Source organism: Pseudophryne corroboree, chromosome 9 (assembly GCF_028390025.1).
Source record: "Pseudophryne corroboree isolate aPseCor3 chromosome 9, aPseCor3.hap2, whole genome shotgun sequence".
NCBI lineage: Eukaryota > Metazoa > Chordata > Amphibia > Anura > Myobatrachidae > Pseudophryne > Pseudophryne corroboree.
In genome coordinates, this window is record NC_086452.1 from 54,479,704 (window position 1) to 54,506,205 (window position 26,502).

At 46.6% G+C, this 26,502-nt stretch overlaps 1 protein-coding gene and 1 long non-coding RNA gene across 14 annotated transcripts in view; one reads left to right on the forward strand and one right to left on the reverse strand.

Annotated features, from left to right (window-relative positions):
- PTPRF (protein tyrosine phosphatase receptor type F) overlaps positions 1–26,502 on the forward strand; it is a 1,358,330-nt gene that overhangs the window by 318,657 nt on the left and 1,013,171 nt on the right. The window lies entirely within an intron of this gene.
- On the reverse strand, positions 232–26,145 carry LOC134956669 (uncharacterized). The gene is made up of 3 exons (XR_010186077.1): positions 26,097–26,145; positions 15,209–15,398; positions 232–524 (listed from the first exon to the last, which is right to left on the reverse strand). It is a non-coding gene; the product is annotated as an uncharacterized LOC134956669 (long non-coding RNA).

The following is a 26,502-nucleotide window of genomic DNA, read 5'->3' on the forward strand; positions in this document are numbered from 1 at the left end:
ATGGATAGAAGAGGTTGGCCCCAGAAAGCAGCATGTGCTGGACGCGATGACAGAAGTGACTTAAAAGGCCGGTCATGAAGGAATAGTCTTTGCCTTCAAAGCTATGCAACGTGAGAAGCTTGTTAACAGGGTATCAGCAAGCGAATTACACTGGCTGATCATGGATTTATATTTTATGGTATTTATTTCTTTTATAGGATATGCATCATTTTGTAGGGTTTCTTGCTTCCCTGCCAGCTGTCAGATGGAGCTGTCAGACAGCCGCCTGTTGAACGATGCATGTGACTAGATTGAATTGCATCAGCATATGGTTTGGTCAATCACATTATGCTAAATAAGACCATATTATTTTTGTTTAACTGCTGTATGAAGAACAATCTGACGCTATCCTTGGTCCTGAAACGTACACCAGTGGCAGTTGTTCTACCTTAGGTTTTTCAGGTGAAGGCTGTGAGGGAATTAGCTCTGGTGACGTACAGTAGGACGCAGACGCCGAAGGGTTGGAGCAGGAGACGGAATGAGCCCTGTGATAGAAGAATGTGATCATTATAAATCTGTGACTTGAGAAATATCGCTGAGTTTATTTTCTCTTGATAGGGATTTGCCATTTTTATGCAAAACTATTAAATGAGGATTTGTACAGAATTTGACTGTATGGTAAAACTGTAATGGCAGTAATTACCTTTCTGTTCTTACACCTTAAGCCAGTGTTTCCCAACCTCGGTCCTCAAGGCACACTAACAGTCCTGGTTTTAGTGATATCCAGGCTTGAACACAGGTGACTTAATTAGTACCTCAGTTATTTTGATTTTATCATCTGTGCTGAAGCCTGGATATCACTAAAACCTCCATTGTTGGTGAGCCTTGAGGACCGCAGTTGGGAATGCCTGCCTTAAGCTGTGGAATGGGAGGGTATGTTAAATAAGTACTATAGGAAGTGTTCTCCAAAGGGGAGGGGTGTTAAAAAGAAACACATTTAATTAATTTGATTACAAATTGTAAATAGTTTAAATTTTATATTTTATATATAAAAAGAAAAGCTGATAACACCAATTCCTCCACTTCTGCTGACAATGGGCCTAATTCAGAGTTGATCCCAGCAGCAAATTTGTTTGCAGTTGGGCAAAACCATGTGCACTGCATGTGTGGCAGATGTAACATGTGCAGAGAGAGTTAGATTTGGGTGGGATGTGTTCAAACTCAAATCTAAATTGCAGTGTAAAAATAAAGCAGCCAGTATTTACCCTGCACAGAAACAATATAGCCCACCCAAATCTAACTCTCTCTGCACATGTTACATCTGCAGTGCACATGGTTTTGCCCAACTGCTAACAAATTTGCTGCTGTGATCAACTCTGAATTACCCCCATTGTTTTACTTTTATTTTTTTGTTTGTTTGTTTATTAGATTTAAGCGTCCTCAATTAGAGTAAGTTGCAAATCTTCGTCAACTTTTCATTGATGATAAGGCGTTTTCCTTTTCACCCAATACAATGCATGTATTTATGTAACAAGATAATTTGTGTAAAACTTGTGTGGTCTCCTGTTGACTGTGATAAATGGAATGGACGGAAATTAGGCATCCGGTCACATTGTATTTATCATATGAAACTTTACAGTAGTTGATGTCATGTAGTTGATAACCGCATGTCTCCTGCTCGCACGGCACGCGGTGTCAGAGAGCCTTCACCACATCTCTCTGCTCATAGTCCAGTGCACCTGAAAGCTAATGCACCTATACATTCAGAATGATGACACCAGAATGTTGACATGGACGGAATGTCAACGTTCAACAGGTCGACAGTCACAATCTCAACAATGATATAATGCCGACAACAGGGTGTCGACAGACAATTTTTTCATGACTTTAGGGTTAGGCTGGGGTTAGCTTTAGGGCTAGGGATACTTACCTCGTCAATGGAAAACCGCATGGTCGACACGCCGATTGCCAGATGTTGATATTCTGAATGATGACAATGTTGACATTTGACATGCAAACCTGCCATCCATGTGGACATATAGAACTTGTTGACATTCTGAATGTTGATATCTTGAATGTCGATATTTTGTACCACATCTTTATGGAGGCTTTGGGTACCAAATCCCATCAGTTACATCCCAAAAATGAGGACACTGACAGCGACATCCCGATAGTCATAATACTGAAGATCCCAGTAAGTATTATAACCCTATGCCTACTATGAGAAAATCAAGGTAGGAGTGCCCCGTCCTGGTGTAGGTGGGCACTTCAAAACACACAGCAACCGGGAAACTACACCAATCCAGGGTTTTAGTGCAAGTTAGCCAAATTTTTGTACAGTTTAGCAGTGTAACCCTAACCTACCCTCCTGCAGTCTAACCCTAACCTACCCTCCTGCAGTCTATCCCTAACCTACCCTCCTGCAGTCTAACCCTAACCTACCCTCCTGCAGTCTAACCCTAACCTACCCTCCTGCAGTCTAACCCTAACCTACCCTCCTGCAGTTTAACTCTAACCTACCCTCCTGCAGTCTATCCCTAACCTACCCTCCTGCAGTCTAACCCTAACCTACCCTCCTGCAGTCTAACCCTAACCTACCCTCCTGCAGTCTAACCCTAACCTACCCTCCTGCAGTCTAACCCTAACCTACCCTCCTGCAGTCTAACTCTAACCTACCCTCCTGCAGTCTATCCCTAACCTACCCTCCTGCAGTCTAACCCTAACCTACCCTCCTGCAGTCTAACCCTAACCTACCCTCCTGCAGTCTAACTCTAACCTACCCTCCTGCAGTCTAACTCTAACCTACCCTCCTGCAGTCTAACTCTAACCTACCCTCCTGCAGTCTAACTCTAACCTACCCTCATGCAGTCTATCCCTAACCTACCCTCCTGCAGTCTAACCCTAACCTACCCTCCTGCAGTCTAACCCTAACCTACCCTCCTGCAGTCTAACCCTAACCTACCCTCCTGCAGTCTAACTCTAACCTACCCTCCTGCAGTCTATCCCTAACCTACCCTCCTGCAGTCTAACCCTAACCTACCCTCCTGCAGTCTAACCCTAACCTACCCTCCTGCAGTCTAACTCTAACCTACCCTCCTGCAGTCTAACCCTAACCTACCCTCCTGCAGTCTAACTCTAACCTACCCTCATGCAGTCTATCCCTAACCTACCCTCCTGCAGTCTAACCCTAACCTACCCTCCTGCAGTCTAACCCTAACCTACCCTCCTGCAGTCTAACCCTAACCTGCCCTCCTGCAGTCTAGCTCTAACCTACCCTCCTGCAGTCTAACCCTAACCTACCCTCCTGCAGTCTAGCTCTAACCTACCCTCCTGCAGTCCAACCCTAACCTATCCTCCCGCAGTCTAACCCTAATCGTCCCTCGCACAGCCTAATCTTCCTCCCACGCCCACCCCCCAGCCGTATTCTATCCAACCTCCCCCACCCCAGCAGCCTAACCTTTAACCCTCCCCATAGTGCTTAACCTCCCGTACTCACTGTCGGGATTCTGACCGTCAGGATGCTGCTGTTGGGATCCTGACCACATCCCTTATGCAGGACCAAGGTTCAGTTTGTTAATTTTTAAAGTTAGAGTTTTTATTGAGAGTAGTAAGTAATCACAAGGTTAACAAAAACAGACTTGTGCAGGTTAGGAAAATAGAACATGAAAACAACCGTTTCACATATCAAGTTAAAACAATTCTATGACATCATAGACCAACAAATATTAGTAATATGCTCCCTGCTAATTTCTAAGCGCGTACTTGACCTGTCTCGTTTTATTTTATAGATATAGTATACATTTTATACTAAAACTGAGAGTAAACCCGTGAAGAGTAAAAGTAAAAAAGAGAAAAAGAAAAGGCAGGGAGAGGGGACGCTAGAGTATATAGCTCATTAGAGGGAAATCATTGGGACAATTACTTATAGGGAGGCAAGAGGGTGGGAGCCGTTCCCCGTATCAATAGGAGAGGGGGAGACATCATAGGAGATAGAGGTATTAGCAGAGTTAGTAGTATTAGCAGCATCAACATATTCCGGGCATCAATAAAGACCGAGCGAGGTACCAAGGAGACCAGATGTTGTGGAACTGGGCCACTGTGTTATTTCTTAGGCTTGTAATATATTCCATACTGGCTATATAATTAATCTTGGACATCAGTAATGCCTTGGAGGGTGGTTTATGGTCTTTCCAGCATTTAGCTATCAGAGATTTTGCCGCCATGCAAAGTAGCATGGCAAGCTTGTCCTGGGTTTTGGGTAACATTGGTATGGGGGCATGAAGTAGAGCAGTTTCAGGGGAGAGGTCTAAATTATGTCCGCATGTTTGAGCAACAAGTGCTCCTACCATTTTCCAGAAAGGGCGAATCGAGGGGCACGTCCAGTCCACCATATGTGGTAAAAGGTGCCCTCCTCTCCACAGAGTCTCCAACACATATTTGATGTCGTGGGGTAGATGGAATGTAGTCTGGAGGGAACCAAGTACCACCTGGTGTAGACCTTATAGCATGTTTCCCTCAGTGCCACACTAAAAGACGCTTTAGCTATGCGCATTCTGATTTCTTCCCATAGATCATTTTCCAACGGATGGGAGAGATCTGATTCCCAGGCTAGTTCATGGGGTTCGCGGTCCGGGGGATCTGGGGTCAAGATAGAGTTGTATATTGTTGAGATGTTCCCCTTTTTGCCAATTGAATGTAAGCACATATGTTCAAAGGAGGTGGGTGGTTTCAAAGGTGTATTTTTAAGCTGGGATTTGAGAAAACTGAGAATTTGAATGTAATGGTAATGACACGAGGATGGCACACCAAGGCGCTCTTGAAAATCTCCAAACGATATCGGTGCTGAGTGGCCTTTAATATGGATGAATCTCGTGATGCCCTGAGATTGCCATGGGGCCGCTATTTTTCGCTCGCAGCCAGGGGGGAAGGCAGGGTGTCCCCAGATAGGTGTTAAGGGTGAGGGGTGTGAGGATAGATTGTAGGTGCTGCGGAGTTTGTCCCATAGTCCCAGGGTGAATTTAATCGTAGTAATTGAATAGGCCGAGGCTGGTCTGCAGGACCTGGGGAGCCATAGAAGTGAGTCGAGGGGGACGCCCTGATATATTGAGTTCTCAATCTCGACCCATTTTCTGTTCCCTTGTGGGGAATGCCAAGACACCATGTGATTAAGGTGACAGGCATTAAAATAAGCCTAAAGGTTAGGGTATCCCAATCCGCCTGAAGTAGCACTTTTAGTCAACAGAGTTCGTCTTAATCGGGATTTACGGTGAGCCCAGATAAATTTGTTGCACAATGATTGCAATGAAGCCAGAGTCACTCGGGGCACCATTATCGGAATGGTCTGAAATAGATAAAGAATACGGGGAAGGAGATTCATTTTCAGGGCGTTGATTCGTCCAATCCATGAAATGAATAATCTGTCCCATTTATCCAGGTCTTGGGTGAGAGTTTTAATCATAGGGACATAATTAGCCTGGTATAGGTTGGTATAGGATTTAGTAATGAATATGCCGAGGTATTTGATAGCCGAGGGTCTCCAAAGAAAAGGGAAAGATGAGGTTAGAATCAAATGGGTTTGGGATGGGATATTAAATGCGAGGGCCTCAGATTTGGTGTGATTTATTTTATAACCAGAGAGGGTTCCATATAGGAGTAATTATTTTTGTAGATTAGGAAGAGAAATCAAAGGGTTGGACAATGTCAGGAGCACGTCGTCTGCAAATAGTGATATTTTGTATGATTTCTGCCCCACTGTAATCCCCCCGATGTCTGCATTAAGTCTAATACGGGCCGCGAGAGGTTCGATGCATAGAGCAAAAAGTAGGGGCGAGAGAGGGCAGCCCTGACGAGTGCCATTCTTCAAACTAAATCGAGGTGAACTCAGTCCATTGGTCAGGACCATAGATGTAGGGTTGGAATAGAGGGCCTCTATTGCAGTGATGAAGTGTCCATGGAGGCCAAACATTGATAAGGTAGAAAACAAAAAAGGCCAGGAAATGCGATCAAATGCTTTTTCGGCGTCTAGCGCCAAGGCAATCGCTGGTGTTTTTGTAGAGTTTATTTGGTGTATCAAATTAATGGTGCGTCTGGTGTTATCCGAGGCCTGACGGCCAGGGATAAATCCCACTTGGTCAGGGTCTATTAATGATGGTAACACAGCATTCAGGCGGGTTGCTAATATTTTGGCAAAAAGTTTGAGGTCGGTGTTTATCAAAGATATGGGTCTGTAATTTGTGCAATGCAAGGGATCTTTTCCGGGCTTCGGAATTACAATAATGCTGGATGTCGTAGTGTCGGTATGTAAGGGCGCGCCTCGTAATATTTTATTAAATAGGGAGACCATATGAGGGACGAGTTGAGGGGCGAAGGTCTTGTAATACACCATCGGATAGCCATCCGGGCCAGGTGCTTTGGAGGGTTTCTGGGTTTTCAGTGCCGCTTCAACTTCCTCAACAGAAATATCAGCATTGAGAGTAGAGTTAGTTGCATCGTCTATACGAGGAAGAGCGCATTAATCTAAATACTGTTGTATCTGGTCGGCTTGTGCTAGGGGGTCGGACGGGGGATCAAGGTTATAGAGTGTCCTGTAATAGTCAAAAAAGATACTATTAATTTTTTTGGGGTCGTAGGTAATGTTGCCTGAAGGTTGTCTGATAGTATGAATGCATTGGTTAGCCTTTTTGGCACGTAGTTGGTTAGCTAATAAAGTATGTGCCTTGTTACTTTTATCGTAAAACGATTGATTAGCCCATCGAAGCGAGCGCTCAATATTCTCCGCCAAGAGAGATTGTAGGTCATCGCGTGCTTTAGAAAGTTCGGCTAGAGTTTTTTTAGAGTATGTGCGTTTATGTTCCTGGTCCAATGTTGCAATCTTATCGGTTAATAGGGTGATTTGGTTTTCTCGGTTTCTCTTACGGCGGGATGCAAATTGGATAATGGATCCTCTGATGACCGCCTTATGGGCTTCCCATATTGTGGCTATACTGCAGTCACCCTCTACGTTGGTCGTAAAATATTCTCTAAGCTCTGTTTTAATCAAGTCCAGAAACTTAGGGATCTTCAATAGCGTCTCGTTTAGTCTCCATGTCGGTCTGCTGTCAGGTATGTCGAAAATGTCAAATGTCGCAGTTAAAGCCGCATGGTCAGTCCAGGTAAGTGGGACTATCGAAGACGAGCGAGCAGTGCGGGAGAGAGGTGCACAACTCAAGAACAAATCAATACGGGAGTACACATCGTGCGGATTGGAGTAAAAAGTATAGTCCCTGGTGGTCGGGTTAAGAAATCGTCAGGCGTCGAACAAACCAGCCTCGGCCATGCCCCTGTGTAATGCGGAGGAATTCGGGGTTTGACTACTACGCAAGGGTCCGGACCTATCCATGCCCGTGAGAGCCATATTGAAATCTCCACCAACAAGTACTTTGCCTCGTCTATATGAGTAGAGGTCATGGAAAAACTTGCGACAGTTTGTTAATTTTTAAAGAGTAATTTGGTGAGGATAGAGCAGATGCTGAGACTTTAGGAAGTTCTCTAGGTCATTAATAACATTAGGACCAGACAGAACAATGCTTCAAATTTGTGGGGAAAAGACAACAATATTTTTCTTGCATTTAAAAAAAAAAAAAAAAAAAGGAACAAAGGACCCTTTTCTAAACGTGACTTATATTCCTAGGAATTGCAGGTACGTATTTGGCATGTGCTGCAAATATCATTTCACTTCAACACTTCTAAGCTTTCAGTGAGATCAGAGGACAGGTCTGTCAGTACCATCACTACATGCTCTCTGAAGATATTGTATCCCTCAGATAAATCCCGAACCACATATGTGTGCTGCCACCATAATATCTAGGGAGCAATTTTGCAGGTGAATCATGAGATCTCGGTTTCTCTCCTGCATTCTTCTTGGGCCATTACAGAAAACTCTTTATTTCCTGGCCTGTTGGGTCAGAGTAAATGTGCACTCTGCACAGTAGGTCATTTGCACTGATGAAGGGAAGTGTGTACATGGCTATTACCGGGATGTAGAGCTTTCTTCCTGTAGGAGCTCTGCTCTTTGATCGTATGGTCGGATAGAGCGCAAATGACACTCAATGCACTACAGGGAAGAGATATAACACATTACACGCTCCCCCTGGACCATGTCACTTGGATCTATCATTCTGTTATTTGAAATCTGACTCACAATATAGGATTCAACTGACTTGAGAAAACGAAGAAAAAGGGAAAATGTTTGTTGTTATCATGTGGCTGAGATTGATGCAGAATAGGAGATGCTTAATATATGCCAGTGGCATGGTGATGCATTTTTATGTGGGATAGGGCTCAATGGCTTCTCGCCATGGCAGGAAGAGGGCTCTTATGCTTTGGTCAAACGCAGGCAACTCTGTAATGAGTTAACAACTCAAACATTCTATATTTTATTCTTAATTAACTCTGTAAACGGCCGCTAAGCCTAATTTATAAATACATCCTACACACCTACTTAGCATACCGCTAATCTGGGTAATAGAAAGCCTAGGTATTGTAATAGATATGGAAGTGACTTGATGATGATGCCCACTTTTCGCACAGGTAAGCACCTTTGAAGGAGAAGTGTGTGCTCTGTAGTCCAGGAGGTCTCTATTTTTAATCTGCATTATTCTCATAATAAACTCTGGTCGAAGTAAGCAAGTCTCAGTTTCATCTGTGGGTAGAAGGTTTGGCAGCCTGAGTGGCAGTTAGAAAGCCATTTTTGAGATGGCAAAATAAGAAAAAAAGGCTTGCATGGGCCATGAAGCACCACCAGTGGCCTGATGAAGCCTGGAAGAAGGTCTTATGGACCTATGGATCAAAATGTTACATCTTTGGTTCATCAAACAGGGTTTTTGTACTTGGTTGAGTAGGCAAAAATAAGATTTGAAACCTACCGGTAAATCTTTTTCTCCTAGTCCGTAGAGGATGCTGGGGACTTTGTAAGGACCATGGGGTATAGACGGGCTCCGCAGGAGACATGGGCACTGTAAAGACTTTAGAATGGGTGTGCACTGGCTCCTCCCTCTATGCCCCTCCTCCAGACCTCAGTTAGAGAACTGTGCCCAGAGGAGACGGACAGTACGAGGAAAGGATTTTTGTTAATCTAAGGGCAAGATACATACCAGCCCACACCGTACAACTTGGGACATACGAACCAGTTAACAGTATGAAACAAAACAGCATCAGCCAGAGACTAATCAAACTGTAACATAACCCTTATGTAAGCAATAACTATATACAAGTCTTGCAGAATTTAGTCCGCACTGGGATGGGCGCCCAGCATCCTCTACGGACTAGGAGAAAAAGATTTACCGGTAGGTTTAAAATCTTATTTTCTCTTACGTCCTAGAGGATGCTGGGGACTCCGTAAGGACCATGGGGATTATACCAAAGCTCCAGACCGGGCGGGAGAGTGCGGATGACTCTGCAGCACCGATTGAGCAAACAGGAGGTCCTCCTCAGCCAAGGTATCAAACTTGTAGAATTTAGCAAAAGTGTTTGACCCCGACCAAGTCGCCGCTCGGCAAAGCTGTAATGCCGAGATGCCTCGGGCAGCCGCCCAAGAAGAGCCCACCTTCCTAGTGGAATGGGCCTTTACCGAATTTGGTAACGGCAATACAGCCGTAGAATGAGCCTGCTGAATCATGTTACAGATCCAGCGAGCAATAGTCTGTTTAGAAGCAGGAGCGCCAACCTTGTTGGCTGCATACAGGACAAACAGTGCCTCTGTTTTCCTAACCCGATTTGTCCTGGCTACATAAATTTTTAAGGCCCTGACTATATCAAGGGACTTGGAATCCTCCAAGTCACCCGTAGCCACAGGCACCACAATAGGTTGGTTCATATGAAAAGATGAAACCACCTTGGCAAAAATTGAGGACGAGTTCTCAACTCTGCTCTATCCACATGGAAAATCAGATAGGGGCTCTTGTGAGACAAAGCCGCCATTTCGGACACCCGCCTTGCAGATGCCAAGACCAACAACATGACCACCTTCCAAGTGAGAAATTTTAATTCAACTGTTTGAAGAGGCTCAAACCAGTGAGATTTTAGGAACTGTAACACCACGTTAAGGTCCCATGGTGCCACTGGGGGCACAAAAGAAGGCTGGATATGCAGCACTCCCTTTACAAAAGTCTGGACTTCTGGGAGAGAAGCCAATTCCTTCTGTAAGAAAATTGATAAGGCCGAAATCTGTACCTTAATGGAGCCTAACTTTAGGCCCATATCCACTCCTGTCTGTAGAAAGTGGAGAAAACGGCCCAGATGGAAATCTTCAGTAGGAGCATTCTTGCCTTCACACCAAGATACATACTTCCTCCAGATGCAGTGAAAATGTTTCGCCGTCACCTCCTTCCTAGCCTTAATCAGAGTAGGGATGACTTCCTCCGGAATACCTTTCCCCGCTAGGATTTGGTGTTCCCCCGCCATGCCGTCAAACGTAACCGCGGTAAGTCTTGGAACATACAGGGCCCCTGCTGCAACAGGTCTTCCCTGAGAGGAAGAGGCCACGGATATTCTGTGAGCATTTCCTGAAGATCTGAATACCAGGCCCTTCGAGGCCAATCTGGAACAATGAGTATTGTCTGCATTCTTTTTCGTCTTATGATTCTCAGTATTTTTGAGATGAGCGGAAGAGGAGGGAACACATAGACCGACTGAAACACCTATGGTGTCACCAGGGCGTCCACCGCTACTGCCTGAGGGTCCCTTGACCTGGCACAATACCTCCGAAGCTTCTTGTTGAGGTGTGACGCCATCATGTCTATTTGTGGAAGTCCCCCCTGACTTGTTATCTCTGCAAAAACTTCCTGATGAAGTCCCCACTCTCCTGGATGGAGATCGTGTCTGCTGAGGAAGTCTGCTTCCCAGTTGTCCACTCCCGGAATGAAGACTGCTGACAGAGCGCTTACGTGATTTTCCGCCCAGCGAAGAATCCTGGTGGCTTCCGCCATTGCCACTCTGCTCCTTGTCCCGCCTTGACGGTTTACATGAGCCACAGCTGTGATATTGTCTGATTGAATCAGAACCGGTAGGTCGCGAAGAATATTCTCCGCTTGTCGTAGGCCGTTGTATATGGCCCTCAATTACAGTACGTTGATGTGTAGACAAGCCTCCTGGCTTGACCATAGTCCCTGAAAATGTCTTCCTTGTGTGACTGCTCCCCATCCTCGGAGGCTCACGTCCGTGGTCACCAGAACCCAGTCTTGAATGCCGAACCTGCGACCCTCGAGAAGGTGAGCACTCTGCAGCCACCACAGGAGAGACACCCTGGGGGACAGGCTTATTTTCTGATGTATTTGTAGATGGGACCCCGACCACTTGTCCAGAAGGTCCCACTGAAACGCCCTCTCATGGAACCTGCCGAAGGGGATGGCCTCGTAGGTCGCCACCATTTTTCCCAGTACTCGAGTGCATTGATGGACTGACACTCTTTTCAGTTTTAACTGGTCTCTGACCATGTTCTGGAGTTCCTGGGCTTTTTCCATTGGGAGAAAAACCCTCTTTTGTTCCGTGTCCAGAATCATGCCTAAGAAAGATAGCCGAGTCGTTGGAACCAACTGTGACTTTGGTAGATTTAGAATCCAGCCATGCTGCTGCAGCACTCTCAGGGAGAGCGACACGCTTTTCAGCAACTGATCTCTCGATCTCGCTTTTATCAGGAGATCGTCCAAGTACGGGATAATTGTGACTCCCTGCCTGGGCAGGAGCACCATCATTTTCGCCATTACCTTGGTGAAAATCCTCGGGGCCGTGGAAAGCCCAAACGGCAATGTCTGAAACTGGTAATGACAGTCCTGTACAGCGAATCTCAGGTACATCTGATGAGGGGGATATATGGGGACATGAAGGTATGCATCCTTTATGTCTAGTGACACCATAAAATCCCCCCCTTCCAGGCTGGAGATAACTGCCCGGAGCGATTCCATCTTGAATTTGAACTTTTTCAAGTACAGGTTTAGGGATTTTAGATTTAGAATGGGTCTGACCGAGCCATCCGGTTTCGGAACCACAAACAGGGTTGAATAGTACCCCTTCCCCTGTTGAACTAGGGGAACCTTGACAATCACTTGCTGTTGACACAGCTTTTGAAATGCAGCTAAAACTATCTCCCTCTCTGGGGGAGAAGCTGGTAAAGCCGATTTAAAAAATCGGCGCGGAGGCACCTCTTCGACTTCCAGCTTGTAGCCTTGGGATACAATTTCCATCGCCCAAGGATCCACGTCTGACTGAACCCAGACGTGGCTGAAGAGTCGAAGACGTGCCCCCACCGGCGCGGACTCCCTCAGTGGAGCTCCAGCGTCATGCGGTGGATTTAGTAGAAGCCGGGGAGGACTTCTGCTCCTGGGAACTAGCCGTAGCAGGCATTCTTTTCCCTCTACCCTTACCTCTGGCGAGGAAGGAAGAGCCCCGACCTCTTCTGGACTTATACGACCGAAAGGACTGCATCTGATATTGTGGTGTTTTCTTTTGTTGTGGGGGAACTTAAGGTAAAAAAAAGTAGATTTACCCGCGGTAGCTGTGGAAACCAGGTCCGCAAGACCTTCCCCAAATAATACCTCACCCTTGTAAGGCAAAACTTCCATATATCTCTTTGAGTCGGCATCACCCGTCCATTGGCGGGTCCACAGGGCTCGCCTAGCCGAAATCGCCATGGCGTTGGCTCTTGAGCCTAACAGCCCAACGTCTCTCGCAGCGTCTCTCATACATAAGACTGCGTCTTTAATGTGACCCAAAGTCAATAAAATGCTATCCCTATCTAGGGTATCAATGTCAGCTGACAAGGTATCTGCCCAAGCTGCTACAGCGCTACAAACCCAAGCCGACGCTATTGGCGGTCTGAACAAGGCACCTGTATGTGCATAAACTGATTTTAAGGTAGTTTCCTGTCTGCGGTCAGCAGGATCCTTGAGGGCCGCCGTGTCTGGAGATGGTAGCGCCACCTTTTTGGACAAGCACGTTAAAGCCTTGTCCACCCTGGGCGAGGATTCCCACCGTAGCCTGTCCTGTGCAGGGAAAGGATACGCCATAAGAATTCTCTTGGGAATCTGCAGTTTCTTGTCTGGAGTTTCCCAAGCTTTTTCAAATAACGCGTTCAGCTCATGGGATGGGGGAAAGGTTACCTCAGGTTTCTTTTCCTTTGACATGCATACCCTCGTGTCAGGGACAGAGGGGTCATCTGTGATATGCAAAACATCTTTTATTGCAATAATCATATAATGAATACTTTTGGCCACCCTTGGGTGTAACCTCGCATCATCGTAGTCGACACTGGAGTCAGAATCCGTGTCGATATCAGTGTCTGCTACTTGGGACAGGGGACGTTTCTGAGACCCTGGAGGGCCCTGTGTTACAGCCAAAGCCATGGATTGACTCCCTGTCTTTTCTCTGGACTCTGCTTTGTCCATTCTCTAATGTAATTAAGACACATTTGCATTTAAAACCTTCCACATATCCAGCCAATCAGGTGTCGGCGTTGCCGACGGGGACACCACAATCATCTGCTCCACCTCCTCCTTAGATGAGCCTTCCGCTTCAGACATGCCGACACACGCGTACCGACACCCCCACACTCTCAGGGATATATATATATATGGAGACAGTCCCCCAATAAGGCTCTTTGGAGAGACAGAGAGAGAGTATGCCAGCACACACCCAGCGCCACCGGACACTGGAATAAAATCCCAGTCAGTACAGCGCTTTTATAAAAATATACTCACTGCGCCAAATAAATGTGCCCCCCCCCCCTCTTTTTTGCCCTCTGTACATGTGTTCAGCAGGGGAGAGTCCGGGGAGCCAGCTTCTCTGCAGCGTGCTGTGGAGAAAATGGCGCTGGTTAGTGCTGAGGAATCGAGCTCCGCCCCCTCACCGGCGGGCTTCGATCCCGCTCAAATCTTTAAACTGGCGGGGTTTTTGTAATATACTGACTCTGCAGTATATAACTATGCCAGTGTCCCTAGAGGTTCATTAATTGCTGCCCAGGGCGCCCCCCCTGCGCCCTGCCCCCATTCAGTGTCGCCAGTGTGTGTGTTAATGTGGGAGCAATGGTGCGCAGCGTTACCTCATAGAAGATCTGAAGTCTTCTGCCGCCTTTGAAGTCTTATTTCTTCCCATACTCACCCGGCTTCTATCTTCTGGCTCTGTGAGGTGGACGGCGGCGCGGCTCCGGGACGAACGGCGAGGGTGAGACCTGCGTTCCGACCCTCTGGAGCTAATGGTGTCCAGTAGCCTAAGAAGCAGAGCCTATCATTTAAGTAGGTCTGCTTCTCTCCCCTCAGTCCCACGATGCAGGGAGCCTGTTGCCAGCAGTGCTCCCTGAAAATAAAAAACCTAACAAAAAGTATTTTCAGAGAAACTCAGTAGAGCTCCCCTGCAGTGCATCCAGTCTCCTCTGGGCACAGGATCTAACTGAGGTCTAGAGGAGGGCCATAGAAGGAGGAGCCAGTTCAAACCCATCTAAAGACTTAGAGTGCCCATGTCTCCTGCGGAGCCCGTCTATACCCCATGGTCCTTACGGAGTCCCCAGCATCCTCTAGGACGTAAGAGAAAGGATGGTTGGTAAGACACCAATTGTCAAACATGGAGGAAATGGACAGAAGGGTGAAAGCAAAGACTCTTACAGTACTTGTGGGAACTTGTGCAACAGCTCTGTGATGGACTTCCTGAACAATGGGGGTAATTCCAAGTTGATCGCAGCAGGAATTTTTTTAGCAGTTGGGCAAAACCATGTGCACTGCAGGGGGGCAGATATAACATGTGCAGAGAGAGTTAGATTTGGGTGGGTTATTTTGTTTCTGTGCAGGGTAAATACTGGCTGCTTTATTTTTACACTGCAATTTAGATTGCAGATTGAACACACCACACCCAAATCTAACTCTCTCTGCACATGTTATATCTGCCTCCCCTGCAGTGCACATGGTTTTGCCCAACTGCTAACAAAAATCCTGCTGCGATCAACTCAGAATTACCCACAATATATACAATTTATATACTGAATGCATACAGTGTGTGTTTGAGGGATGGAAACTCAGCTCTCTTCAGCAATCTCAGCAATACATTTATTCAAGCTCATAGAATAAGATAAAACACAGCCTGGGTAATAGATCTAATTATTTACGCTTCTTTACATAACAACACACAAAATATATTTTACTCACTAAATGACTGAACATACAAGAACATAATATTTACAATGCTAATGAGGATTATGCATGTCTACCTTCTTGGTGTCTCGGAATCCTACTTCTGAATGTCCCTCTGAACTTATCTGTACTTCCAAGTTCCTGTATTTCTACCCCAATCTCGCCATCTCAGCCGGCATCTTCCCATGGTGTCCCAACACAGCATATAAGTATGGTATTTTCTCAAGGGTATCCGAAAGACAGTCTGATCATTTTGCCACACGGTGGCTAGGAAGGAGAGTATCAGAAATTTGGAATTTCTTTTCAGCAAAAATGTTCATGTAACCACTTTGATTTGCAAATGGTCCATCACGCCTATGGTTCCCGTCAGGTGGCTCAGTGTTTTATCAACATATATGACTGCCAGCAAATTGTAGGTTATGCCTACACTGTACAAAAAAATCTACTTGCCGTAGATATATTCTGGATGACGGATGGTGTAATGGTTAGCATTACTGCCTCACAGCACTGAGGTCATGGGTTCAATTCCCACCATGGCCCTAACTGTGGGGAGTTTGTATATTCTCCCCGTACTTGCGTGGGTTTCCTCCGGGTACTCCGGTTTCCTCCCACAATCCAAAAATATACTGGTAGGTTAATTGGCTCCCAACAAAAATTAACCCTAGCATGAATGTGTGTGAGTGTACATGTGATAAGGAATCTAGATTGTAAGCTCCACTGGGGCAGGGACTGATGTGAATGGGCAAAATATTCTCTGTAAAGCGCTGCGGAATATGTGTGCGCTATATAAATAACTGGTAATAAATTCTGATCTGTGTACACACTTTCCACACATATCTGTACACCACTCCATTTCCTTTCTTTATGGCCCAAGTAGGAGAAACCTGTTGAGACCTACTTCTTAGAAGCAACCTATTTGGTGTAAGTCAGTCTAGGCGAGACGCCTGGCACGATTGAGACTTGCTAATAGGTGTAGCATCTATTTTGCTTATTTCCAGCATTACAGAACAATTAAATTCCCCCCTCTTTAAAAAAAACTTTGGAATCAAAGTCATCACATTTACCCCCTTTTCAAAATACATTTACAAGAGTAAACTAATATCACACAGGGGCACCTTCAGAGAGGAGGAGGCCTGTGTGCAGTCTCCTTCTGGGGCCTCTCCTCTTTAGCCGGCAGCCCTCTTGACTCTGGGCACTAGGGTTACTAGGGGACCCTAGCACTGTCCCAGAGTATAGTGAACATGCAGAGGTGTCCAGGAAAATGGCAATTTTCCCAGTGATATTCCTACTGCGCATGCGCGAACACCGGGAAAATGTCTGCAGCACCATTTTCCCAGTGATTTCTGTAGTGCTGCTGCTGTGACATAGGACTCTGGAGGGTAAGTATGAAAAAAATAAATAGTTGCAGAGTGTACGGTGTGGGTTCCTCTAGACTCCGGGGGAAGGGGGGCTCTGTGCACTGCAACGATTATAAATACACCAGTGCTCTCACTAGTGCATCATACAATTGCCCTGAAATTTTTTTACTTATAAAACCTCTTTGGAAACTTATAGGTGGGGGGACGCTTGGTGCTTGTGAGTTTAGAGTAGTTGGGATTTCAATAGGTAGGTGTGTGTAGGAGAAGCGTAATTAATAATGTTCTTTACAGAAGTTCTCTGGCGTAGTAAATTCACCGGAATATTTCTCTAACGTCCTAGTGGATGCTGGGGACTCCGTAAGGACCATGGGGAATAGACGGGCTCCGCAGGAGACATGGGCACTTTAAGAAAGAATTTGGATTCTGGTGTGCTCTGGCTCCTCCCTCTATGTCCCTCCTCCAGACCTCAGTTTGAATCTGTGCCCGGACGAGCTGGGTGCTGTTCAGTAAGCTCTCCTGAGCTTGCTGTTAGGTTTTTTATTTTCAGGGAGCTCTGCTGGCAATAGACTCCCTGCATCGTGGGACTGAGGGGAGAGAAGCAGCCCTACTCTCTGAAGATAGGTCCTGCTTATTAGGCTACTGGACACCATTAGCTCCAGAGGGATCGTACACAGGCTCTCACCCTCGTCGTCCGATCCCGGAGCTGCGCCGCCGTCCCCCTCGCAGAGCCGGAAGACAGAAGTCGGGTGAGCATAAGAAGCAAGAAGGCTTCGAAATCGGCGGCAGAAGACTCCAGTCTTCACTGAGGTAGCGCACAGCACTGCAGCTGTGCGCCATTGCTCCCACATACACCCACATACTCCGGTCACTGTAAGGGTGCAGGGCGCAGGGGGGGGGGGCGCCCTGGGCAGCAATTAGGACCTCTTGGCAAAAGTTGGACATATATACAGTTGGGCACTGTATATATGTATGAGCCCCCGCCATAATATTGTACAGAAACACGGGACAGAAGCCGCCGCTGAGGGGGCGGGGCTTCTTCCTCATCACTCACCAGCGCCATTTTTTCTCTACAGCTCCGCTGAGAGGAAGCTCCCCAGGCTCTCCCCTGCAGATACACGGTAGATTAGGCGCAAAAATGATTAGGCGCAAAAATCATTATTACAGCGGCTACTGGGTTAACACTAAGGTACTGTGTGATTCCTGGGTTATATAGCGCTGGGGTGTGTGCTGGCATACTCTCTCTCTGTCTCTCCAAAGGGCCTTGTGGGGGAACTGTCTTCAAAAAGAGCATTCCCTGTGTGTGTGGTGTGTCGGTACGCTTGTGTCGACATGTTTGACGAGGAAGGCTATGTGGAAACAGAGCGGGAGCAAATGAATGTGGTGTCTCCGCCGACGGCGCCGACACCTGATTGGATGGATATGTGGAAGGTTTTAAATGATAATGTTAATTCATTGCATAAAAGGTTGGATAAAGCTGAAACCATAGGACAGTCAGGGTCTTAGCCCATGCCTGATCCTATGTCGCAGAGGCCGTCAGGGTCACAGAAGCGCCCACTATCCCAAATTGTTGACACAGATACCGACATGGATTCTGACTCCAGTGTCGATTACGATGATGCAAAGTTACAGCCTAAATTGGCTAAATGCATCCGTTATATGATTATAGCAATTAAGGATGTGTTGCACATCACAGAGGAAACCCCAGTCCCTGACAAGAGGGTTCATATGTATGGGGGAAAAAGGCAGGTGGTGACCTTTCCCCCTTCACACGAGCTAAATGAGTTATGTGAAAAGGCTTGGGAATCTCCAGATAAAAAACTGCAGATTTCCAAACGGATGCTTATGGCGTATCCTTTACCGCCAACGGACAGGTTACGCTGGGAATCCTCCCCTAGGATGGACAAAGCTTTAACACGCTTATCCAAGAGGGTAGCCCTGCCGTCACAGGATACGGCCACCCTAAAAGATGCTGCGGATAGAAAGCAAGAGGGTACCCTGAAGTCCATTTATACACATTCAGGTACCTTACTATGGCCGGCAATTGCGTCGGCCTGGTTGTTTAGTGCTGTAGCAGCATGGACGGATACCTTATCTGAGGAACTTGATACCTTAGACAAGGATTCTATATTAATGACCCTGGGGCATATAAAAGACGCTGTCCTATATATGAGAGATGCTCAAAGAGACATTAGCCTACTGGGCTCTAGAATAAATGCAATGTCGATTTCTGCCAGAAGGGTCCTGTGGACTTGGCAATGGACAGGTGATACCGACTCAAAAAGGCATATGGAGGTTTTACCTTACAAGGGTGAGGAATTGTTTGGTTAGGGTCTCTCGGACCTGGTCTCCACAGCTACTGCTGGAAAGTCAAACTTTTTGCCATATGTTTCCTCACAACCTAAGAAAGCACCGTATTACCAAATGCAGTCCTTTCGATCACAAAAAGGCAAGAAAGTCCGAGGTGCGTCCTTTCTTGCCAGAGGCAGGGGCAGAGGAAAGAAGCTGCACAATACAGCTAGTTCCCAGGAACAGAAGTCCTCCCCGGCTTCCACAAAATCCACCGCATGACGCTGGGGCTCCACAGGCGGAGCTAGGCCCGGTGGGGGCGCGTCTCCGAAATTTCAGCCACAAGTGGGTTCACTCCCAGGTGGATCCCTGGGCGATAGAGATTGTGTCTCAGGGATACAAGCTGGAATTCGAAGAGATGCCCCCTCACCGATACCTCAAATCGGCCCTGCCAGCTTCCCCCTTAGAGAGGGAAATAGTGTTAGCTGCAATTCACAAATTGTATCTTCAGCAGGTGGTGGTCAAGGTTCCCCTCCTTCAACAAGGAAAGGGTTATTATTCGACCATGTTTGTGGTACCGAAACCGGACGGTTCGGTCAGACCCATATTGAATTTAAAATCCCTGAACATATACCTGAAAAGGTTCAAGTTCAAGATGGAATCGCTCAGAGCGGTCATCGCATGCCTGGAAGGGGGGGATTTTATGGTGTCTCTGGACATAAAGGATGCATACCTTCATGTCCCCATTTATCCACCTCATCAGGCGTACCTCAGATTTGTGGTACAGGATTGTCATTACCAATTTCAGACGTTGCCGTTTGGTCTCTCCACGGCACCGAGAATATTTACCAAGGTAATGGCAGAAATGATGGTACTCCTGCGGAAGCAAGGGGTCACAATTATCCCATACTTGGACGATCTCCTAATAAAGGTGAGGTCCAGAGAGCAGTTGCTGATCAGCGTAGCACGCTCTCGGGAAGTGTTACAACAGCACGCTGGATTCTAAATATTCCGAAGTCTCAGTTGATTCCTACGACTCGTCTGCCTTTCCTGGGCATGACTCTGGACACAGACCAGAAGAGGGTTTATCTCCCGATGGAGAAGGCTCAGGAGCTCATGACACTGGTCAGAGACCTATTAAAACCAAAACAGGTGTCGGTGCATCACTGCACGCGCGAGTCCTGGGGAAGATGGTGGCATCATACGAGGCCATTCCCTTTGGCAGGTTCCATGCGAGGACCTTTCAATGGGATCTGTTGGACAAGTGGTCCGGATCACATCTTCAGATGCATCGGTTGATCACCCTATCCCCCAGGGCCAGGGTGTCTCTCCTGTGGTGGCTGCAGAGTGCTCACCTTCTCGAAGGTCGCAGATTCGGCATTCAGGACTGGGTCCTGGTGACCACGGATGCAAGCCTCCGAGGGTGGGGGGCAGTCACACAGGGAAGAAATTTCCAAGGGCTGTGGTCAAGTCAGGAGACTTGCCTTCACATCAACATCCTGGAACTAAGGGCCATATACAACGCCCTACGTCAAGCGGAGTCCCTGCTTCGCGACCAACCGGTTCTGATTCAGTCAGACAACATCACCGCAGTGGCTCATGTAAACCGCTAAGGCGGCATAAGGAGCAGGGTGGCGATGGTAGAAGCCACCAGAATTCTTCGCTGGGCGGAGAATCACGTAAGCGCACTGTCAGCAGTGTTCATTCCGGGAGTGGACAACTGGGAAGCAGACTTCCTTAGCAGGCACGACCTCCACCCGGGAGAGTGGGGACTTCATCAAGAAGTCTTCACGCAGATTGCAAGTCGGTGGGAACTGCCACAGTTGGACATGATGGCATCCCACCTCAACAAAAAGCTACAGAGATATTGCACCAGGTCAAGAGACCCTCAGGCGATAGCTGTGGACGCACTGGTGACACCGTGGGTGTTCCAGTCGGTCTATGTATTTCCTCCTCTTCCTCTCATACCCAGGGTGCTGAGAATCATAAGAAAAAGAGGAGTGAGAACAATACTCATTGTTCCGAATTGGCCAAGAAGGACTTGGTATACAGATCTGCAAGAGATGCTCACAGAGGACCCGTGGCCTCTGCCTCTAAGACAGAACTTGTTGCAACAGGGGCCCTGTCTGTTCCAAGACTTACCGCGGCTGCGTTTGACGGCATGGCGGTTGAACGCCGGATCCTAGCAGAAAAAGGCATTCCGGATGAAGTTATTCCTACGCTGATAAAGGCTAGGAAGGATGTGACGGCTCAACATTATCACCGTATATGGCGGAAATATGTTGCTTGGAGTGAGGCTAGGAATGCCCCTACGGAGGAATTCCAGCTGGGCCGTTTCCTTCACTTCCTACAGTCGGGAGTGACTTTGGGCCTTAAATTGGGTTCCATTAAGGTTCAGATTTCGGCCTTATCCATTTTCTTTCAAAAAGAACTGTCTTCTCTGCCTGAAGTTCAGACGTTTGTAAAGGGAGTGCTGCATATTCAGCCCCCTTTTGTGCCTCCAGTGGCACCTTGGGATCTTACCGTGGTGTTGAGTTTCCTGAAATCACACTGGTTTGAACCACTCAAAACGGTGGAATTGAAATATCTCACGTGGAAGGTGGTCATGCTATTAGCCTTGGCTTCAGCTAGGCGTGTGTCAGAATTGGCGGCTTTGTCACATAAAAGCCCTTATCTGGTTTTCCATGCGGATAGAGCAGAATTGCGGACCCGCCCACAATTTCTGCCGAAAGTGGTTTCATCCTTTCATATAAACCAACCTATTGTGGTGCCTGTGGCTACTACTGACTTGGAGGATTCCAAGTCACTGGATGTGGTCAGGGCTTTGAAGGTTTATGTAGCCAGAACGGCTAAGGTCAGGAAAACTGAATCTTTGTTTATCCTGTATGCTTCCAACAAGCTTGGGGCGCCTGCTTCAAAGCAAACTATTGCTCGCTGGATCTGTAACACGATTCAGCAGGCTCATTCTGCGGCTGGGTTGCCGCTGCCTAAATCAGTTAAGGCCCATTCCACAAGGAAAGTGGGCTCTTCTTGGGCGGCTGCCCGAGGGGTCTCGGCATTACAGCTTTGCCGAGTGGCTACTTGGTCAGGTTCAAACACCTTTGCAAAGTTCTACAAGTTTGATACCCTGGCTGAGGAGGACCTTGTGTTTGCTCATTCGGTGCTGCAGAGTCATCCGCACTCTCCCGCCTGTTTGGGAGCTTTGGTATAATCCCCATGGTCCTTACGGAGTCCCCAGCATCCACTAGGACGTTAGAGAAAATAAGATTTTACTTACCGGTAAATCTATTTCTCGTAGTCCGTAGTGGATGCTGGGCGCCCGTCCCAAGTGCAGACTTCTTCTGCAATGCTTGTATATAGTTATTGCTTAAATAAGGGTTATGTTATAGTTGCATCAGGGTTGATCTGATGCTTTGTTGTTGTTCATACTGTTAACTGGGTAAAGTTATCACAAGTTATATGGTGTTATTGGTGTGGCTGGTATGAGTCTTACCCTGGATTCCCAAAATCCTTTCCTTGTACTGTCAGCTCTTCCGGGCACAGTTTCTCTAACTGAGGTCTGGAGGAGGGACATAGAGGGAGGAGCCAGAGCACACTAGAATCCAAATTCTTTCTTAAAGTGCCCATGTCTCCTGCGGAGCCCGTCTATTCCCCATGGTCCTTACGGAGTCCCCAGCATCCACTACGGACTACGAGAAATAGATTTACCGGTAAGTAAAATCTTATTTTTTTGTGAGCTGGTCTAGTGACGTCATTGAGACCTGATTAGTATTCATGAGCGCTGATTCCTGCATTCACAGGCTCATTAATTCAGGCAAGTCCCCCTCAAATGATGCCCCCCTACCCAGTAACTATTGTCTGACAGTATTATGCTGCAATACAGAAATCACACGTATTCAGTAACTGAGCCTATCACACTCATAATTACACCTGTAATTTACTAAAACTTTTTTTTGTCCATTCTGAATGCACTTTATTTGATGTGTTAGAATGAATAAATAGACAAATGGAATTTTTGTCAGGATGAGGATACTTCTGAATCCAGTTTGTGTGAGTGCGGCATAAAGTGGTATTATGTTGGAATGACACCAGAGCCTCAGCATATATTTGGGAATAACCCAGCAGTAAGGGGTTAAATGTGAAATATGTTGGCTTAATTATTCTTATTTTTTTTTTTTTAAACTAACTTAGGACAGGCATAGATGTCTGCTTGTGGCCGCGTGGGAGGGAGCAGCAGTTGCTAGTGGACAGGAAGCAGTTGACCCTGGTTACTTATGGCACGTAAGGAGTTAACTGTGACTGCTTGTGCAGACTTTAGTCCCTCTCTGCCTATTCTGTCATCTCACATTTGTCAGCGTGTCCTGTTACACACAAGAACAGCTTTGGATATAAAGATGGAATCTCCATAAAACCACGCTGGCGAGCTATGAGCTGAAGGAGTTAATGAACCTGTACCTACATCTGCTCGTTTGTGCTTGGGTGGTCTTACGAGAATGCATAAATCCCTGTGTTCATGATGTACCTGGCTGAGCGCCTGCACCAAGGGATCTTTTTCCTGGCATTGAGGGTCCGTATGGAGGTGATTTACAGTGCTCCCTCCATACACTGCTGTTCCCCGCTTACCGCCAGGTGCCTTATCGGTTCTGAGGAGCATTCGCACTGAAGAACTCTTGTCAATATACATGTACATACACACACAATTCACTGTGTGCTTACACCGCTCTGCCCAAGGTGAAGTAGTCATTTAGCACCGTGGGTAACCTCTGAGAACGCAGAGACATGGCACATTGCGTAGAGGGCCACAGTACAGTAAATATAAATTGACAAGCTCACCCCTGCAAATATCTGGTGGCAGTGAGCTCTTTCTACATGACTGGTTGCAGCTTTCTATACCTTAAGGGCCCTACACACTTGGCGATTTCAGCGATTTTGACGATCAATGATATTATCGTTGGCCGATTTTTTCATCAACAGTTTTTGCCTGGACTGGACGATATTGATGGCTGATTTGGACGATATGACAATACATACATCTATATCGTCCAAATTGACTTGCATGTATAAACGAGGATAGATAACTATGAATGACTGTGGGGACGATCGTTCATCGTATGTGCATCCACACTGGATGATGGCCCTCATTCCGAGTTGTTCGCTCGCTAGCTGCTTTTAGCAGCTTTGCACACGCTAAGCCGCCGCCTACTGGGAGTGAATATTAGCTTTGCAGAATTGCGTACGAAAGATTAGCAGAATTGCAAATAGAATTGCGAATAGAAATTTCTTTGCAGTTTCCGAGTAGCTCGAGACTTACTCTGCCACTGCGATCAGTTCAGTCCTTTTCGTTCCTGGTTTGACGTCACAAACACACCCAGCGTTCGCCCAGCCACTCCCCCGTTTCTCCAGACACTCCCGCGTTTTTCCCTGACATGCCTGCATTTTTTCGCACACTCCCAGAAAACGGTCAGTTTCCGCCCAGAAACACCCACTTCCTGTCAATCACACTCCGATCAGCAGAACGATGAAAAATCTTCGTTAAGCCGTGAGTAAAATACCAAACTTTTGTGCTAATTTACTTGGCGCAGGCGCACTGCGAACATTGCGCATGCGCAGTTTGCGACTAATCGCACCGATGCGAAGAAAAAGAACGAGCGAACAACTCGGAATGAGGGCCGATATGAACAATTTATCGTTTATTTTTGAATGATATAATTCCTATCTACCATCGATGTCGCCAAGTGTGTAGGGCCCTTTACTGCAACCCCTCTTAACATATTACCTTCTCTTTCTTCTTTTTCCTTGCTCTTTCCTCCCAGCTACTGTAACCCACCTTCTCCACACATTGCCCTCCTTTTCCACAACTACTTCTTCTCTAGACCTGCGTTCATGTTGGCTCTACAGACATTCTCCCTCCTTTCTGATGGTGCCCACCCTACCCTTACCGCCACACCTAGGTTCCCCTGTTCTGCGCTCCAGAAGCATCACATGATGCAGGCAGTACCCCTGACTCCCTTCATTCACATCCACTACCCAAAATGCTCATTGCAGGGTACTCCTTGCAGTGCCAGTAAGTGCCCTCTGAGACTTACCAATGTCCCTGTGGGTCTCTGTAACAAAATATTTTTGAATTACATTATATTAAACCTTGCTTTCTATTTTTTCACTGACCCTTTGCTTTCTCACCCATCATTTTTGCCCTACACCCTACTCCTGGGATGGTGAGCAGATCCCTAAAGCTACTTTCTATTACCCTGTGTGTTTAACAGCACTTTTTATCCTTTATTTACAAATAATTACTTTTAAATAAGGGTGCAGAACTGTGTGTTCTTCCTTTGGAGCTGCATCTGATTTACTAGGCAATAATCAGTAGCTTAATGCAACATTAAATGCTTGCTAATACAAACTAGAGCCGCCAATTGCTGCTCTTTATGATACAGAAAGAATAGCATTAGTACGTGGAGTAGTTTTTTTTCTAATTATAGCGTGAGGCTCTGACCTGCAGAAATATCCGAGTTCTCCCTAAAAATATCTTTGTGTAGCAGACAAGTAACTAAACAGTATTGTCACTTTGTCGTCAGCAGGACTGCAGAGGTCACTTTGCGTGTTAGCAGTAATCGTTTTCTCATTTACCATTAATCATATTAATTGTGCGTTTATATTATACAGACAGTACACACAGACCTTACACTGCCTCATGTCAGCTCTTCCAAGTTACACACGTTTGTGGAATTGGTTGTATGCAGGATTTTGTTCTCTTCAACGTAAGCAAATTTTCATAACTTAAAAGTTCCACCTGCAGAATCCCCAACGGCACCTGATCAGACTCCCCTCCAGCCTTTTTGGTTAAATGAGCTTAGAAAACTCACCACTTTAGTAGAACCTACCTGCCTCCCTCTCAGACTGCTGCATCCTGGCTGCTATCCCAAGCCACAGTCACTCCTCTTGTGAGCTGTCTGGCCAGTAGCGTCCTTTTGTTGGACAGCCGCTTTTATTATTATTATTATTATTATGTATGTCGCTGTTATATGTGTGGTATACTCTGTACTGGAGAACGTTCACTTGTTACAAGTAATGACTATAGTCAAGGGTGGATTGGGATGGTAAACCCAATTTATGGAAGCAACCCTAATGGGGGTGTGGTCTGATGAGGGGGTGGGATCTGTTGAGGGGGGCGGGATCCCTCCTCATAGGGTCTGATTGTATGCAAGTGCGGCCTTCCATGCGTCTATTGCTGAAGTTGTGTCTAAGACCAGGGGCGGATTGGGAACTATACATGGCCCTGTAAAATTTTGTAGACATGGGCTGCACAAGAGTTATAACATACCGTGTTGCCATGGCAGCCTCACTGGATGGCAGAGTTGCTGTGTGCAGTGATGGAATAACAGAATGAATGGGGACAATGCAGTGTAATGAGTGCGGTGATCAGCTGGTCATGTGGGGGGTGAGGCCACATGACATCACACAAAACAGGCCCCACAAACATGTCAGCCTACCAGGAATCTTCCTGATGAGCCCTATGGCCAATCCGCCCCTGACTATTGTACTGGTAGTACTAATCTGTCCTGCTTGAGTTCTTGACATTGTTGTCATGTGGACTACATCTCGCTCATTAGCATTCTCTTACAAATATAAAATGGTTACAAATTTTGTGACAACTGTGGACATTACAGATTAGTGGCAAGGCACGTCATCAGATAGAAAACAAGGTGGTTTCGGGGACAAACTGGACC